General features: G+C 38.5%; 1 long non-coding RNA gene across 2 annotated transcripts; it reads left to right on the top strand.

Annotated features, from left to right (window-relative positions):
* The first annotated feature begins 3,997 nt into the window (after positions 1 to 3,997).
* LOC119617557 lies at positions 3,998 to 7,684 on the top strand. Of its 2 annotated transcripts, none has more exons than XR_005233884.1 (2): positions 3,998 to 4,034; positions 4,237 to 7,684. It is a non-coding gene; the product is annotated as an uncharacterized LOC119617557 (long non-coding RNA). The 2 variants fall into 2 exon arrangements; XR_005233885.1 differs by having other exon boundaries at positions 4,001 to 4,034; positions 4,298 to 7,684.
* Positions 7,685 to 9,789: the final 2,105 nt, after the last annotated feature.

Genomic DNA, 9,789 nt, shown 5'->3' with positions numbered 1-9,789 from the left:
TACGAAGAACCCCACACACACACACACTGCCAGCTGATCTTCATTGGCATCCTGATATACTCGGCACCTCCGGTGAGCACCAATCAGCTGTCAGCTTCGTCGTCAGGAACCAATCCGAGGTCGGCACCTGCATACTCACATTTGCATATAAAATTATGACAGTGAGACATGATCTAACTGTGTACTCATTTGTCCTGTTTTCTGTTGATTTCAATAAAAAGAAAGACCTTTTCTTTCTTCTTCTCACTGTTTTTACCATATTTCTCTCATGTTTTGCTTTACTATGCTTTTTACTTCTGTTTGACTGAATTTGATATCTGTGTCATTTAAGATGTTTCTGGTAGCCTCTTTTTCAACTTTATCTGCTGTTTTAGTCCCTTTTATACCAATATGAGCTGATATCCATAAAAATGTAATAATTATTCCCATCATAATAACTCGGTATGGTGTTTGTTGAGTTTCTATTAAGATGTCTAGTCTGCTTTCTGAATAACTATCCTTTAAACTGAATAATGATGAACTTGAATCTTAGCAATTTATTGATTATCTTCAATCCATTGAACAGCCAGGGGTATTGCAACCATTTCTCCTAAGTATACTGATAGTTTATCACTGATTCTCTTCCTTATTTTCACTCCAAATTCAGGAACAATGAATGCTGCCCCGATCTGAATGCTGTATTATTTGATACATCTGTATATATTTTTAGATGTCCATAATACTGGTTTATGTAATCTACAAATGTATCTGAATTGACAACACTTTTTTTCTGGTTTTTTTTTTAATAATTTCAAATCTATTAATGGTTGTCAGTTTTAGTAAATGGTATGTTTAATAAATTATTTTCTCCTTCCTCTTCTTCTAATAACTCTATGTATTATTTGATGGCATTTTCCTTTCCTCTTTATCCCTCTGCATTACTATTATTTGAAGTATTAATTTTGATAAAAGCTTTAGCCATCATTTCTGCTTTCTCCTTATTTTCAGCTGCAGTTCCTTCCCCATCATTCAGAACCGGATATTCAAACTCTTGTTTTATTCCATTCATTCTTTTTATCATTTCCCAAATGTTACTAATTTCAGTTTCTCCTCCCATTGAACTACAAAAACCCCTCCAAAACTCTCATTTTGAACTTTTTATAGTTCTTCTTACAATTCTTTGCAATCTTTTATATTAAATAAGATTCTGAGTATTGTGATTCCTTTTTAACACTTTAAAAGTTTTATTTCTAGACTTGATTGCTTTTTCACATTCCTTTGTCTAACATGGAGCTATCTTTTTCTTATTCTTACCGCCTTTCTTCTTTTTAGATTTGTTTGCTGCTTCTGAAATAGTGGACAAATCGACATGTTTATTTGATCAATATCTACCTTTAAATCTGTTTTTGTGAGGATTTGGATTTTTGTGTTTTCTGTTTTGTTTTCTTTATTATTTCTTGTTGTTATTTTCAGTTTGGTTTTTTTCCTGTTTGTATTGTGCCCTGTCATTTCACTCCTCCTCCGTCTCTCTTTTGTCCTCCTTGCCACGCCCATCTCCACCTGTCTATCATCATCTCCACTCACCTGTTTCCACTTCCCTCGTTACCCTCAGTACTCAAAAACCCTTTCTCCCACTAGTGGCTGGTTCATTGTTTTTCGTTTGCCGCTTGCTGCTGTGCTCTGTACCGTGGCTCCTTGTTGTTCTGCCCACTCTGTTTAGGATTTTTGTTCTTTTGAGTTGCTGCCTCGTCAGCTTTTGTTTTGTTTATTTTTTCTTATTTAATAAATTTGTTTTCTTTTGAAGATGAGTCTGCGCTCAGGGTTCTTTTCTGTAGTTCCCAATCCTGACAGTTTTACTTTTCTCTATCACACACACTGAAAAATGTTGTCCAATCAGCGTTACTGAAACACCATTTCTGTGCTCCCCTGGTATTATAGTGCTGTATTCTTAACTCAAGGTTGGTTATTATGGTTAGCATGATGGTCACTGCCCATAATGTATTATACCCAATAAAATCACCACACCAAATTAATTTCCCATCTAAATGCACAATAAGGTTATCCGTGTTTCTATTGACAGTCTTTTACCGGAGCTGTAAAAATGTATATTTTTGTTATTTATATATTTTAGATATTTCCATTTCTTGTCCATGTTTCAGTTATTATAAACTCCAAATCTGATCCTTTTGTTAATACTCTGTGACACAGCGAGGGTGGCATGGTGGCGCAGCAAGAAGGTGGCTAGGTGTAAGTGACAGTGTGAATGGTTGTTTTTCTTGTTTGTCTCTATGTGATGGACTGCAGACCTGTCCAGAGTGTCCCCCACCTCTCACACAATGACCGCTGGAGATACCAGCTCACCCGCAACCCTGATCTGAGAAGTGGGTAAAGAAAATGGATAAATGGATGGTTCACAGCAAAGTACATAGATAGGCCTAGCAATCGTTGAAGGAATACATATCGCCCTCTGTCTTATGTGACTTGTCACTCATCTTATGCAGAGAAATGACAGAGTTTTGGTCCAACCTAAAAAATAACATTATCACAACTGCACACTTTTGCAGGAAGAATGGGACAAAATAAACTAAACTTTCAGCACCTGGTACCCTCAATGCCCAAATCATTTTGAAGTGCTGTTAGAAGAAATATCAACATCACAAATGGAGGAAATGTTTTGCTGTTCCTCCTTTTTAAAGTGACTTGAAATGCAATAATTAGTGTATTTAAAAAACAAACATACAAAAAAAAATGAAATATCTCATGTTAGAGCCTGTGATCAAATTAAAGTTTTAAAAAAATCTGTTATATCTATTTGTTTTTCCTGATCTGAAGGCATATTCAGTATTACAAATACCCAGAATTAGAAAGTAGCAAACTGCATTTACTTATGTTCCTGTAACTCAGTATTAATTTTGTGTATTTTGTACTTTTAAGTAATTAATCCAATGATTTTTTTAATTGAGTATGTTTTATTCTAAGTATTTTACTTAGTTACATTTAAAATTGTATCTGTTACTGTGTAAACAAATGTAAATGTAAACATGTAAATCAAAATCAGCAGTTGAAAATAAATAAATGAAGCACACTGTAAGCTCCTGCAGTGACTGGCTCTGTTTCTTACCAGTCAGCCAGTATATGATCCCGCTAGAAGTGATGATGAGCCATGAAGAAGCAGCTTCCTTCTTAAATAAGTGATTGTGTAGAAACTCCTACTCTGTGTCTGCTTTGTCTGCCAAAGCAAAGTGAAACTCAGCAGACATGGACTAATTGGCATGTCATTTGTTAACTGGTGGGCAGCTAAACCTCCACCTTAACTTCTGTTCATGTTGAACTAAAGATAATGAAAGAAACTCCTGGAGCTCCTGGCCACCATGTTTAAGAGACACTTTTCTTTGGTAAGTTAAATCAAGGCTTTCATTGTTTAATAAAAGGCTTTGTGAAAATGAGTCAACAAACATCAGTGCCTGATGCTGCTAAAGTTGGTCATCTCTGTAGTGTATCACATGCAGCTTAAGGGGTTCATAAAACTGCCCTCCCAAAATCCTTCCACCTGATCCTTCCCCCCAGCTAAAATAGCGGCCTACAAATAAGATAAAAAGTGTTTACTTAGCTCGCCCAGCTGGTGAGACCCCTCCCTGGGCCCTGAGTTTGTGGCGTCGTCCAACAAAACCTTTAAGGGTGTGACAGAAGTGCTGGCATGAACACAGCTACGATATGCCAACTTTACATAGGGTAGAAGGGTATCCCAGTTTAGCTGGTTGTCCTCGACAAAAAGGGAAAGCATAGACAAAAGAGTTCTATTAGACTTTTCAACCAGTCCATCAGACTGAGGTGATATGTGTAACAACTTTTGAAAATGTGCTTCTATTTTTTTTATTACAATGTTTGAAATTTCACCAAATCCTGTGTAACACTAAAGAATCGGATATTTTTTGTCATATTTTAAGAATGTTATTATTTTATTTATTTCGGCAAACCTGTAGTACCTGTACTGGCCCTTTAAGAGAGTGTCTAGTGACGTCGGTGCTGTATCGCTCTCAGTTGCCTGAGAAGAGGTAGGGAATTTTCTTTGCTCTTGTTTAAGCTCGCGTTTTGTTAAATCTGTAAGATTGTTGAAAATACATGTAGCTGTGAATGTTGGTATGTTTTAATACATGCAGAGGAGTATTCTTTTTGATGAGTTAACTTTTTTAAAAATATTAGAGCAGATATTGCTAATAGTTGGTCACAGGGTTTCTCCATGTGCTTATCTGCTAGGGGAATTCCGACTCCTGTGAATGCTGCATGTTAAAGAACATTTTCATTTCCATATGTGCAGGCCACAGTCAGCGACCTGCAATAAACATCAACCAGCAACTAATGGTCTGACTCCACTTTCTATCGGAACACAACGCAGAACGCCCGTTACATATGGAAATGTGTAACGGGTCTACATAATTGTGACGTGCCCTGTCATTTGATGTGAATGAGTGCCTGTTTAATGGTTGTTTTTCCTTGCAGTTGATTGGCTGGAAGGGGTTTAAAAGGCTCAAGCCCCACCCACCAGAGGAGGGAGGAAGTTTGGATGAGCGCCTTTGTGTTCGTGGAACTCCGAGCCTCGCTCCCACTCCTCTTTAATTGATGCCACCTTTTGCTTGTTGACCACCCGTTTGTGTTGTTTGGTCTGGGGATCGTAGGCTAAGCTGGGCTTTCCGGTTTTTGTTTGTAGGGTTTGTGTTCCCTGGCCTGGGAACGCCTTGGGATTCCCCCGGAGGAGCTGGCCCAAGTGGCTGGGGAGAGGGAAGTCTGGGTCTCCCTGCTTAGGCTGCTGCCCCCACGACCCGACCCCGGATAAGCGGAAGAGAATGGATGGATAGATGGATGGTTTGTGATCCTGTGAGGCAGGGTGAGGGGAGCGGTCTGAATCCGACGGCCAACTGCTGGCTGGTTCGTGAGCGCTCCCACACTTTTGCTTATTTTTCCACGATTCCCAGTACCACTGTGTCCAGACTTGGGTCAAATAAAACATCTCTGTTATCTGTAACTTGGTCTGGACTCCTTATGTTGTGTGTCCTGCAGACCGTAACAATAATTCTTTAAACAGAGTTGATTATCGGTCTCAACCTTGATCTGAGTGAAACGTTACAAGACCCACAGTTTATACATTCTTTGACCCAAGTCCTGACATCTTTAAAATACTCTAACCAAAATAAACTGTCTTTAACCTTCCCCTGTGTTGAGGTGGTTATAAATTAAATAAGGAGACTACTGGTAAAACTGATGAACTTTATGACATGTGTGCTTTCAGGTCAGATGCCATTAAATGGCTGCTTCACTCTTCTCCAGTCTCATTCCTCTCTGTTCTACCTCCACAGACGCTTCTGCTCCATGCTGTACAGCAGCGCCAACTAATGACCAGAATCAGCAACAGAACAGAACAGAACACACACATTCACTGTGTAAAGTTCAGAACACACCATCCTGCAGTTTCTGTTCCCCTAAATGACCTCCATTAGGAACGTTGTGCAACTGTGCAGCTGTCGTAGAACTTCAGGCACTGTAGACTGAGGCTACACAACCTGAACCTGTGATGAAACCTAGACCCTTGTGTTTGAAGCTGAGCCCACAAGGGAACAAATCTATGCAAATCAGGGTGCTCTGGCATCATGCCAATGCTAGACAACTTTTTACACTCCATTATGCTCAGGATCATTCATTTGGTCCTGTGATAGTTCACCCATTTCAGATGCCTGACTAGTTTGCATAAAGCTTCTTCCTGCAGTGATCAAACCTGCTGTATTCTGCATGTCTGATTGTGAAAAACAAGATTAGCAGAGTGCTGCTTCTTTTCAGTAGGAGACGGTAATCCAGAATGTGCATCTGCATTCAGTTTACCTGGGTGATATATATGTATATATACACTAAAATTAGCTAGCTGTTTCACCCATCTGGTCAACTTCCAAGCCCTGAAAATGATGAAAACATTGGAGCGAATTGTGGTTAGTTCTTAAAGCAAACTCTTTCCCCAGCAAACAGTGTTTAATGTGCTTTGTGAATGTGACCATACTTAGGAGTTCTGTTATTGTTGTGGCATGTTAGTGTTCCTGTTTTCTAAAACCACAGCTAGCAAATGTAACAACTTCCTCATGTCCACTTTCTTCCTGAGATACAAACAGCCCCAATGCCAACATCACTTGCATTATTAAAAAAAGTAAATTGTTTGTTGGGATTGGGATACACCAACACTGAAGCTGTTATCAAACTAAGTTTATTAAAAGCATTTTGACAGTTTTGGGTCTTATGAAAACGCTTCCCTTTTTCTATTAGCTGATGCAAAGGACGGGCAATGTCTGCAAACCCACAAACAAAACACCTATAATAAAATGCTAATCTTAAAATAGTCTGAACTTCAGACTGATTTATTTACTGGCCACCCAGCAGGGCCGAGCTCAATTCTTGTCAGGATCTGGCATAACCCTTTCCCCATAGATCACATGCCCCTTATAGTGGACTTGTGTAGAAAACAAGTTGCATTTGGATGGTTTAACTTTTAAGATCTTCATTTAAACAACACTTTATCAAAAAGTAACAGATGTCTCTGAAAAGTACAGCCAAACACAATAATATCATCCAAGTAAACCAGACAATCAGTTCATTGTAATTCAGCCAGAATAAGATTGATTAAACTTTAAATGTAAGCAGCCTAAGCCAACACAAAAATGGCTATACCTTAGTAAAATTTACATGAGCTTAAATTTAGTGTTGTTGTCACTGAGAGTCATCTACAACACCTTTTGAGAACAAAGCTGAAGTTGGCTTCCGATTTGGGAAATGGCTAAAGGGTGATTCCACCTAATTTTTCACTACCGTCAGCACCTATAATCTTTTCTAGAAAAAAAACCCACAACACATTGACACTTCAAACCTGGACTGGAAAATTCTAAACACATAACCGAATAATTAAAACCAAGATTGGTATTTGTGAAAACTTCCTCTGATTTGTGAAACTTCATCAAAGGGCCATTTTAGCACCTAAAGCTACCTTTCAGATAGTTTTTTATGACTTTGCTCTCTTTTATTGTACCAGAATGCATGCCATTTTCTGCCGTCACCACCTGCTCATCCAGGAGGAGTGAATGCTGCAACTCAATCACTAGATGCTCTGCTAGATGTCCTTAGAAAGAATTTTTTTTAAAGTACTAATTCAGCTAATTACCTGAGCTTATTGTAGTGTTCTATAACTAGGAGCAGTTGGAATGTATGTATGACTGAATTGAAATAATTTCTGTTAAGTGCCTGTACAACGCTATTCTAGTAACTTACCTCAGACAGCATCACATTCATCATGTACTTAATCCTGTCTAAAGAGACCATGTTCATGACTGCAGCACACATGTCAGACCTATCAAGCAGGTCTGACAGGTACTTCATGATTGTGTCGAGTTGCTTCTCATCATCAAAGATAAATGGAACCCACGTTTCTTCAAAATTGAAATGTGGCATCACTTTCCCTGACAGAATGTCCTGTAAAATTTAAAAAAAAAAAACAAAGGCAGTTACTTTCTAAATAAGGACTGTTTTTTAACAACAAGAAAAGTGGAGCCTCCAGTGTTGTCTTTGAAACAGTAAAACCAACTACAGCCATCTTGGTTATTACCTTTCAGTGAAAGCCATAGCTAAAATGTATTACCTGATTATTTGTGAGACAAAGCCAATAAATTTAAAGTGAATCAATGCAAAAACTGAACTCTTTATTCTGTATATAGACTCTTTGTGGACTGTAAATATTTCTTATGCCCAATTCATGTTTGTTTGTTTGTTTTATGGTTTATTGCTATTAAAAAATATAGATAATCATTTTATTTTGAAATACCAAATAAGTAGTCTGTGTGTTGTTTTATCATGAAAAAAAGAGAAAGTGTTACATTTACTGGAAGTGTTACAAAGACCATAAAGGTTTTATGTACATCCTAAGAAATATGAATAAATAACCTAAAGTAGGACTCTTGAAAACCAGTCCTCAAAAGCTGGTGTCCAGCAACCTTTAGATATGTCCCTGGTCCAACACACCAGAGTCCTGCTATTGACCTCATAACTTTACTCAGGTGTGTTAAAGCAGAGATACATTTAAAAGTTGCAAGAGACAGGCCCTGAATGCCTGGATTGGAAAACCTCCTTAGCTAAAGGAAGCCTTACCTTAAGAATTTCCTCTGCACCTTTCTGGTTGACAATGAACTTTACAATCTCTTCATTGCTATCCCGTCTTGCTTGAACGGCTTCAGCTGCTTTGTCCTAAATTAAAAGATGATTTTCATTTTATTGCTTATTAATTAAAACTAATATATTCTTAATAATAAACACAGGGAATATGAAAGTAATGTTATTTATATTACTTTTAAAGAACAACTAAGCAAAACTGAGATGATATTTTTATTAACTGCCTATGCTTACCCTGATCATCCTAATGTGTCCAAAGCTGGCTTTAGATTTAAGTATTTTCTTAATGTTTGTCATGGTTCTGATGTTTTGTTTGGTTTTCTAGTTTTTGTTCTGCTTTGTTTCTTAAAATTGTGTTCATGTCTTGTCACTTTCACCTTCCCCAGTACTTGCCACGCCTCATTCTTCCATACCATGCTGTTCTGTTACATTCCAGTCCTTCATGCCACACCCACATTACCATAACAACTCAATCACTGCCATTATTTTCACCTGTTTGCAATCACTCACCTGTGTCCATTTTCCTCCTGATCCTCAGTCTTTAAATACCGGTCTTTGTTCTTCATTCTCCACTGGGTCATTTCGTTCCGCTTTGTTTGCTCGTTGCCATGCCATGTCCCTGCCTTTTTGATTTTGTTATTGTTAGTTTTTGCTGCCTTGTCAGCCTTTTGTTTTGTTAGTTTTATTTTAATAAATTTGTTTTTGTTCCTTTAAAACCATGCGTCTGCGTTCTGGGTTCGCCGCCATCTCTCCGCCGCTTGACAAATGTTGCTCGCTTTAACTCCTACATCTCCACTCCCAGGTTTTGATAATTCTGCCATGCTATCATAGAAATGCCACTGTTTGTCATTTCCCAGTTTGTGGAATCCCACAAAGTGATTTTTTGATGCAACATGGTAAGTTACAGCAGCTGGCTCAAACCTGTTTGATTAAACAGTACAGAAAATTGGTTTAGAATAAAAATTGTTTCAACTTAAACATTATGTAACATGTCATACATGTCACTTTTCTTTTTGTGCTTGTTCCTTAGCAAGATTAAAGAAAAGCTTGTGTCATTGTCCAACAGGTGAAAAGCAGAGTTCACACTGGGCAGGTCAACCGTCTATTTAACATGAAACTACAAAATGTGTTGGTTTACATACACTGAGACACAGTGTGTACTGTAGTGACACAGTGAATAATGTTAGTTGGTTGGACAGAAACCAATTCTAAATCTGTATCTTTTATGTTTGAAAGCTCAAAATCAAACCAGAATGTGGCAATCTGCCACTGTGCCACTTGTTCAGCTCCCTCTACTTTTCTAATTGGTGGTGGCACTAATCACGCACAGCTGCAGCAGGTCGTCATCAGCAGGCTCCAGGGTTCTTAAGGCAGTCGCAGGGAGCAACTCATCGCTGGGTTCCCCCCACTGGGAGTGGGTCTCGGAGGACTTCCGGATTTTTCCCGCGCGGGAGGAAGACGCCAGAAGCTTGCGGAGTTGACAGAGCAGGATTGACACAGAGATAGCTGATCTTGGCGGTTGGCATAAACTGGTTTGTGACTGGACTGCTATGGCGACTCAAGTTGAGGATGAGGGAGATGATGAAATGGATTTTGGTGAATGGACTCCAGTAC

Source organism: Kryptolebias marmoratus, linkage group LG12 (genome assembly GCF_001649575.2).
Source record: "Kryptolebias marmoratus isolate JLee-2015 linkage group LG12, ASM164957v2, whole genome shotgun sequence".
Taxonomy (NCBI): Eukaryota; Metazoa; Chordata; class Actinopteri; order Cyprinodontiformes; family Rivulidae; genus Kryptolebias; species Kryptolebias marmoratus.
Note: the sequence above shows the minus strand (reverse complement) of the source record. Positions and strands in the feature narration are given on the sequence as shown.